This window comes from Myotis myotis, unplaced genomic scaffold, assembly GCF_014108235.1.
Source record: "Myotis myotis isolate mMyoMyo1 unplaced genomic scaffold, mMyoMyo1.p scaffold_m19_p_11, whole genome shotgun sequence".
Classification (NCBI taxonomy): domain Eukaryota; kingdom Metazoa; phylum Chordata; class Mammalia; order Chiroptera; family Vespertilionidae; genus Myotis; species Myotis myotis.
The window spans coordinates 25,379,342-25,388,606 of record NW_023416315.1 but is presented as its reverse complement, the minus strand read 5'-3'; the positions used below and the strand labels follow the sequence as shown (position 1 = coordinate 25,388,606).

The 9,265-nt window shown below is 37.7% G+C and overlaps 1 pseudogene; it reads right to left on the bottom strand.

The window, feature by feature from the left end:
* Nucleotides 1–4,734: 4,734 nt before the first annotated feature.
* On the bottom strand, nt 4,735–5,399 carry LOC118665691 (annotated as a pseudogene).
* Nucleotides 5,400–9,265: the final 3,866 nt, after the last annotated feature.

Here is a 9,265-nt window from a genome sequence, read left to right as displayed (position 1 = left end):
CTAAATGAAAGAAATCAGACATAGAAGGCTAGATATTACATGATACCATTCATATGAAATGTCTAGAATAAGTAAATCCATTGAGATAAAAAAGTAAATTCATTGTGTTCTGTGTTAGCCCCTAAAAAAAAAAAGACTGTTATTATGAAGTTGAAGGGCTTGTCTAAGAGATAGACATGGAAACAATAATTACCATGCAATATGATAACTACTAATATAGAAAAGTCTAACACTTCCGTGAAAACATATAGGAAGCAGACCATAACAGAAGGCTTCACAGATGAAATAGCATTTGAGCAGAATCTTTAAAAATATTTTTAAATTAAAAATATGTCGATGTAAGAAACGTCCAAAACTATATGAATTTTTATGAGTTTATTTGAGCCAAACTGACTACAATTGCTGGGAAGCACAACTCAACAGATTGAGAAAAGGCTCTGGGAAATGGTAGTTTTACCACTTATTTTATACATCAGAGTCAAAGGGAAAAACATAAGGAGGTTACATGAAATCCATTGATGATAGATTAGGGAGGTAGGAGAAAGCAAAGAAGGGAAATCTCTAAGATTGGATAGAAAGTAAAATGAATAAATACATACTTCTTTTACAGTGGTGAGTATACAATAGTTAATAATAATTAAGACGATGACAGTAACCACGAGGGATTCTGTGGTCTCTTGTTCCAGTGAAAAATTGTGCCCCGAGGGGATTGATAAAAAGGATATTACACTGATATTCCAAAGGTGGTATCACAGATACAAAAAGACATAGACAGGCTCAGTTAAGTAAAGATTGACCTTTGTCAAGGAAGATACCCACCAAGGACATGACTACTTCCATAACTCGTTTTTAGTTTGGAAGTTTTAATTTCAGACCATCCTATATGGTTACTTTAGGTCTCTTTGTAAGACCCGCCATGCAGACCTCCCCTGAGCTTGTCAGGTTTAGTACATGACCAGTTTTTTAATTTTAAGACTTAAAGGACACATAAGAATTTTTTAGGGTAGTGCATCAAGGGAGGAACAGTACAATAAAGACATATTGAAAGTCATGTGCAAAGTTACAGTCATGAAAAAAAAAATTTTTTAATTCACGAGCTAGTCAGAGAACTGAACTAACCTTAGTTAATATGGTTAGACCCAATGTTTCACAACCTAAATCTGTCTGTTCTGTGTCATTAATAACTTAATGACAATCTTCTATTTTACTGGGAGGGGGCAGTCCTGAGAAGGAATGACTAGACAGATATGTCAATTTTAACTTTTTCCTTCATTGTACTTTCTGAGTTTGTTACCTATGGTTATTCATACTTCTCGATTACTGTCATTTCCTAGTGTTCAGAATTGAATAAAACGAACATCATGACTTTATCTTCATTTCCCCCGTAGCTCCAAACACATTTCTAAAGATCTCTGATCCTGCCATAGGCTTTAACTTCTTATATTTACTCCTAGATCTTAACATCCATTAGCTTCCCAGATACCTGGCTTTCTTACACTTGAACAGATGATCTAGAACCTTCTGAGTGATTTCTGTAGCGCTGTATATCTTGTTAAGACTGTTTTTCCAAACATCTCTAATTTCTCATCTACTCCCTGTAAGGATAATTATGTAAACAAAGCCAAGTAATGACGCACATCACTTACAAAGAAAATCTCTCAATAGGAAAATGAAACCAAGAAGTTGAGTATTTAAAGGACCTTTTAGAACTACTCTGATGTCTTTGGGCAAATGTGTGTATTATCTCTTAAAAATCTACCCTTGATATGGGGATAGCAGTTCAGACATCAGAGAGAGACATAGGTTTGAATTTTAACTAAGTATAACTATGGTAAGTTGAGAAAATCACTCTACCTCTTTGTACTTCATCTGTACAATGGAAATCTAATTACTTCACAGGGGTGTGGAATAATTTGGGTAAAAGCTTGGGGTGGTATCCAGCAGGTCATAGGTCCTTAATCAATATTAAGCTTCTTCATCCCATTAATTTGTATGTATATCTATTTGCAAGTTTACATATAGCTTCATGAAACAAAAGATGAAAAATCAGTATTCATCTACTAGTATAGAACTATTTGAGGCGGAAAGTAACTTAAATAATTTTGGTTTTAAAATATTAAAAGAGCATTTAAATCATCTTGAGGGAAAAATGGGTGGGATGAAGGAGAAATTAAAATATCATTCCTACCCTAGCTTTTGATTTAGTACTTCATCTTAAGCCTTCCCATACTCATAATTTTTAGTAATGTAGTATTTATTCCTAGCCCAACTTTGTCCTCACTCTTGTTTTTCTCTCTTCTTTCATTGTGCCTTTAACTCATGTTACTTGTTGTATTTTATGTTCATCTGTAAGCTCCCTGAAATCCTTTTTGGAACACAGTGAGGTATAAATAAAATAAAATATTGTGTGTTTGAGATGGCAGCCTCAAAAAGAGAGGCCAAGGAAATCAATAATTCTTAACAGCCCCAGCCCTTAATCTGGGGCTTGTTGTGTAATAAAACCAACAGCTTGCCTTTCCTTGAACGTGTTTTACTAAATTAAAAAATTAAAATAGCTAACACTTATCAAGTACTTAATATCTGCTGAATATTAGTCTAAGAACTTTTACCTGTTTATTTATTCAATTTTCCCAACAAATCTAAGAATCAGGTACTATTTATTATCCCCAATGTGCAACTGAGGAGATGTATGACGAAGAAGTTAGTCACACAATTGGTAAGTGGCAAGCTCAGGTTCCAGTGGAGGCAGCCCAAGTCTAAACCCCTTGCCCTTAGCCACTATGTAATATGACTCATAGAGGATTTATAAAGGACTTAGAAATCCTTTTGCAATTCCTTTCTTTCTTTGGTTTCAGTCTCATAGATATTTGTAAATCATATAAAAGAACATTCATTCTCTTATAGACAAGTTCATTGCCCTTAAAGTTGTTATTTCTTGGTCTTTTCTTCAATATATTTTTTCCAAAAGTTCAATACAGATTTTTTTTGTAGCTAGGAGAAGGGAGACTGAGTGAACATAACCTGCCCTTTCAAATGGTCAAGTCAATTTAACAAAATATTCATGGAGACATCACTGTGTCAGACAAAGTGCCAGACCCTGAGGCTGCACAGAGGGGTGTTTGGCTGCACAGTGTCTAGACCAATGAGAAATCCAAATATGAAACATGAAGTAATAATATTTTAATGAAAGATAGGATAGTGGGGACATATGATACTCTGAGAGCTTGGGGGATTCGTACTATACCATTCCCCCACACACAAAAGAATCGCCTCTGTTGAGATCTTTTGAAAGAGGAGAGGAGAGAAGTAGTGGTAGTCAGGATATGGTGTATCAGTCTGCTGGGGCTGCCATAACAAAACACTATGGACTGAATGGCTTAAGCAGTTTTATTTCTTACAATTCTATAGGCTGAGAAGTCCAAGATCAAGGTGCCAGCCAACTTGGTTCCTGATGAGAGCTCTCTTCCTGGCTTGTAGATGCTGCCTTCTTGCTGTGTCCTTGATAAGGGCAGACATAGAATATTGGGGGCCAGCTATAATTGTAAGAAATATTAATCATGCTGTGTTAACCGTGATTATTTTGTTCTGATTAAAGAGGGCGCATTCTGGCCTAGCTGGGAGTTGCGTGTGAGTCCTGGGAGCTCACCTGGAAATGTGGCCCATCCCCCCCCATCAGGGAGCTGCCTATTATCATGGAAAGATTAGCAACCTTGTTGTAGAAACCAGAGCCGTCAGCCCTTTGAAGAACCCCAGCCTTTTTCATGTCACAAGCACTTTGAAGACCCCCAGCCTTTACATACCTTTGCATATATCCAGACCTGTAAACTGTCCATTTGGCATGCCTTTTGCCTACTTCACCATGTAATCCTGTCCTTCTACCCAATATAAGCAGCTGGTTTATGGTGGGGACAGAGCAGATTTTTGTGGATGACCTGCTGCTCTCCCATACTGCCAGCAGTATTGGAATAGACACTCATATGATTCAACCCTGTCTCTGTTTAATTGGCTCAAGTAGTGACAGGAAGCACAAATCCATTGATTGTCCGGTTACATCCTCACATGAGGGCTTGGGGGTAGCAGGAAAAAAAAGAGAGAGGAGGGAGAGGGAAGAGGAAGAAGAGAGTATGCGCTCTGGTGTCTCATAAGGACACTCATTCTATTGGATAACAGTCCCACTCTTTTTTTTTTTTAAAACTACATTTATGTTCCAAGAATTCTATGAAATTTAAACACACTCTTGTAAGAGGACCAATTATATCTACGCATTTCCACAAGTGAGTCATGCGGACAACCGAAAATGACCTCAAGGTATCCAGAGCCCCTTGAAGCTCCCCTCATGAGCACATCACAGATGGCCTGGGACAAGGGGTATATTGCTTTATTGCATACCTTGCATATTCAAATGAATACAGTAAGCCCCTTTTAAAAAGTAAGGCACGTGAAAAGCCTTCTGTACAAGTTCTGTATTATTTTAAAATTCCTATTGGCTAATAAAAGTATTTCCAGTATAGAATTGGAGCTACATAGAAGAGCACATGATAAATGTTTGACATGCAGAATACCTGAAACATTATCATATCTTACCTCTTGGCACAATTAAACAGTCCCAAATCAAATGCCTGTATCTGAATAACAATATGACTATTGTTACAACTGCAAAAATGTTAATCAGATTATCCACATATGTACAGTCGGGTCCCCAAATATTAACTATATAAAGACAACTGCATTTGTGCTCCATTTCACTAACAGTAAGAGATTTGGCATTTTCAGTCTTTTTTTTCCATAAGTCATGTTGCTATTTATAAAAGGCCAGTGTTATACGATGCTGAAGACCATGGAGAGATACTGTTCGTATGACACCTGAATCCAGCTGTCCTGATCTGTATCGTAGCGTCTGAATATATCTGTCAGTCTCTGCAAGACGATGCAACCCTGGATGAAGTCATCAAAGGCGATCTGTCCCTGTCCTTGTCTGTCAAACTTCAGAATGAGGATGTCATGAAACTGATCAGAGAGCCGGTAGCCAAAACCTGAAAGTGCTTGCTTGAGCTCGTTCTTGTCAGTCATCCCCAAGTTGTCCCTGTCATAGGTGCGGAAGACATTCTGCCAGTCCGTGATGTACTTCCAGACGCCTGTGAACTCGCTGAAGTTCACACCAGCCTTGTTCTCACGGTCAAACATTGATATGATTGACCTGACAGTCACAGGATTAAATGGAGTCCAGGTGCCATTGGAGAGTGCTTGCTGAAGCTCATTGTCGGATATCACCCCGCTTCTGTCTTTATCAACCCTCTGTAAGATGTTCCACAGGAAGCTCTGGTCCGGCAGTGCCGCGCCCACAGGTGGGCCGGGGCTTGGGCCAGTCCCAGGCCCGGGCGGTAGGGGTAGGCAGCCATGGGCTCAGGGGTGCAGCTAGAATGGGGAGTCAGAGGCGACACGGAACTAACAGTCCTACTCTTAAAATCTCATTTAACCTTAATTACCTCTTAAAAACCTTATCTCCAAATTCAGTCACATTGGGGGTTGAGGCTTCAACATAAGAATTTTGGAGGGATACAAACATTCAGTTCATAAGTTATAAGTGGGAGCAGAATAGGGTTTGAGCATAGAGTGTTGCAGGAAGACAATAGAATGGAGAGCCCTATTTCTTTCATGGATTTGAGCATGATTCAATTAGAGATAGGGAGGGTACCAAGGCAAGCTGGAGTTTAGACTTTATCCAAAGAGCAATAGCAATGACAAACCATTAAAAGACTTTCATAACAGAAGGGGCATGATAAAACTGAATTCTTGAAAGATCTTGTTACAGGGAAAATAGATTGAAGAAGAGCAGGACAGAAGGCAGACAATCAAGGATATTGTAGGTTTAGGGTGTAACAATGAGGACAGAGAGAATTGGACAGATTAGAGATGGTTAGGGGGTCAAGCCAGTAGGACTTAGAGATAATTGACCACTGTAGAAGGAGAGAGGGGTGTCAAAGATGGCACCCAAGTTGATGACTTGGGCTTCCCCAGCACTTGGCACTGGAGGAGACAGGAGCAATATACAGAATACAAAGACAGAATTATCACTGTGGCCCAAGGAGGGCAGTGAGAAAACTTTCCCATAGTTGCTAACTGCCCCCAATCATAGCTGAGTCTCTGACAACCAGAGCTTTTTGTCACTGACCCTGCCTTTTATAGCCACCCTTAAAGTTTAAAGGCTAGTAACACCTTATTGGTGTTTATTGGCTTTTACCAATTTCCACATAGACTTGTGTTCTGAATATTCCTTTTGTCTTTGGTTTATTTTCTCAAAGTGCATGGGGACTCTAGAGCTATGAAAAGCAGATCTCTTTGATCTTGTCAGTATATGTTGATTGGCTGAGCAATCTTGAAGAAAAGAGATCTTAGATTTCTTTTTCTGAAATATACCTAGATGAAGAAGTAGTTATCCAGGCCAGTGTGGCTCAGTGATTGAGTATCTACCTATGAACCAGGAGGTCACGGTTCGATTCCTGGTCAGGGCATATGCCCAGTGTGGGGCATGCAGGAGGCAAATGATCAATGATTTCTTTCCTCATTGATGTTTGGATCTCTCCCTCTCCCTCTCCCTTTCTCTCTGAAATCAATAAAAATAAAAATAAAGTTTTAAAAAGTAGTTAAGTACTGTAATTCTATCTAAGAAAGATGGGATATGCAAATTGACTGTAACTTAACAACAAAATGGCAGTGCCCACAGCCAATAAGGAGGGAATATGCAAATTGACACGACAAGGCGAGAGGTGGAAGGCAGCTCTAGGCCAGAGCGAAGGCGGTGCGGCAGCCAGGGGAAGGAAGGCCTGTTCTTACATGAATCTTCGTGCATCGGGCCACTAGTAACAATAATAATGATTAATGTTATTGAGGCTTACCTAGTACTGGGCTAAGACATATAATATATATCAAATTTAATCCTGACAACCACCCTTGTTGATATGTACTATTATTATCTCACCTTGTAGGTAAAGACACTGAGATTTTGGGTTTAAGGGAGTTGCTAGCTCAGAGGTCAAACTGAGACAGATTATCTCATGACACTCCAGTCCTGACTTTTCTGCCATTTTGTCTCTCCAGTTTTACCTCTTATGGTTTAACAATTGAGATGTAACTTTAAACATCTTATTTGTCCATTAAATTGTTAGAACTTATACTATGATTTACAGTAACTTTCTTGTTATTATAATAATGGAGGCTTATTGTGAGAAATTTGAAAAATATAAAAAAAATAAAAATAATCCATAGTCCTACCACCTAGAAATGACTATTATTATAATTTTTATGTATTTCATGACAGCCTTTTCAGTACATATTTTGTATAGTTGAGGTAAGGTTTTATACATTTTAATCATGCATTTTTATTTAAATTATAAATATAATCCTGTTTCCATGCTATTAAACATGAATTACAAGTGTTATTCTCAATGGCTGCAAAATATTTCAGTAAATGGATATATTATAATTGATGTAACCATTCAAGCATTTTTGAACATTTAATTTTTTTTCTCATTTTTTTACTACTATAAATAATACATTTGGTAGTTCAAGTTATTTCCTTTAAAAATATCACCAGAAGTGTAATTATTGTTTGAGAAAGGGTAAAGCTTTTTTAAGACCTTTATTACTTTTTAAAGAATGGAATAATAGACACTCCCATCAGTAGGAAATGACAGTCCCTGCTTCATCAGACCTTCAGCAACACTGTGTATTGCTGATCTTTAGATCTTTATTAATAATTTAAGTATTTTAATAATACTATTTTAAATTCATATTTCCTTTGCTACAAATAACATTTACTAATCGCATTATTATACATCTTTAGGATTGTTTTTAACTTAAAATTGTTTTTTCCTTTCCTGTCTCATTTCCATTCACCTATTCATTTATTAAATACATATTTATTGAGCAACTATTATGTTCCAGGCCCTATTTGCAACTCTGAAATACACAGTAGACAAGATAAGTCAGGTCTCTACTCTCATGATGTTGATGGTCTAGCAATGGTCGGCAAACTCATTAGTCAACAGAGCCAAATATCAACAGTACAACAATTGAAATTTCTTTTGAGAGCCAAATTTTTAAAACTTAAACTATATAGGTAGGTACATTGTTATTAACTTAATTAGGGTACTCCTAAGGCTTAGAAAGAGCCACACTCAAGGGGCCAAAGAGCCGCAGTTTGCCGACCACGAGTCTAGGGAAAAGGCATTTAGTATATGGGTTAGCCCAGGCCACGTAGCTCAGTTGGTTAGAGCATCATCCCGATGCGCCGAGATTGTGGCTTCAATCCCTGGCCAGGGCATACATAAGAATCACCCAATGGCCCTGGCCAGTGTTCTCAGTGGTTAGAGCATTGGCCCACACACCAAAGGATCCCAGATTCAATTCCTGGACATGGCCACATACCTGAGTAGCAGGTTTGATCTCCAGCCCTGACAGGGTGCATAAAGGAGTCAAGTAATCAATTTGTCTCTTTCACATTATTGTTTCTCTTTTCTCCCCACTCCCTCCCTTTCTTCTACTCTCTCTAAAAAGCAATGGAAAAAATATCCTCAGGTGAGGATTTTTTTTAAAAAAGTCAACCAATGGGTGCTTAAGTGCATAAATGAGTAGAACAACAAATTGATACATCTCTCTCTCTCTTTCTCAAATAAAAAAATTAAAAAAAATTTTTAAATTAATTTGATGGAAAAGGGCTATGCAGCCTACTTCTTTAAAAGGGGTAATTTAATGAAGCAATAGAGCAGAGTTCTTAAAGTTTTTGGTCTCGGGAACCCTTTACATTCTTAAAAATTATTGAGGATCCCAAATGTGGGTTATATCTACCAATATTTACTGTGTTAAAAAAAAACTGAAAAAAAATTAAAACACAAGAACACTCAAGCACACATTTTATTAATAGCCACCGGAGAGAGGTCATCACCCATGTTGTGACCTCTGGAAAAATCCACTATATACTCATAAGGGAATGAGAATGTAAAGACAAAGGATGACTTTGTATGATTACAAAAACAGCTTTGACCTCATAGACCCCTGGCAGAGATCTTGAGGACCCTTGGAATCCCTGACAGTACTTTGAGAGCCACTCTAATGGAAATAATACTGGTACATCATAGATGATCAATAAATTAATAGTGATACTTTGGATTGGGTAGTTAGAGGAGGTCTCTCTGAGGATATGACATTTAATTCAGGATCTAAGAGATGAAAAAGAACAATAGTGTAAATATCAAAAACAGAGCAT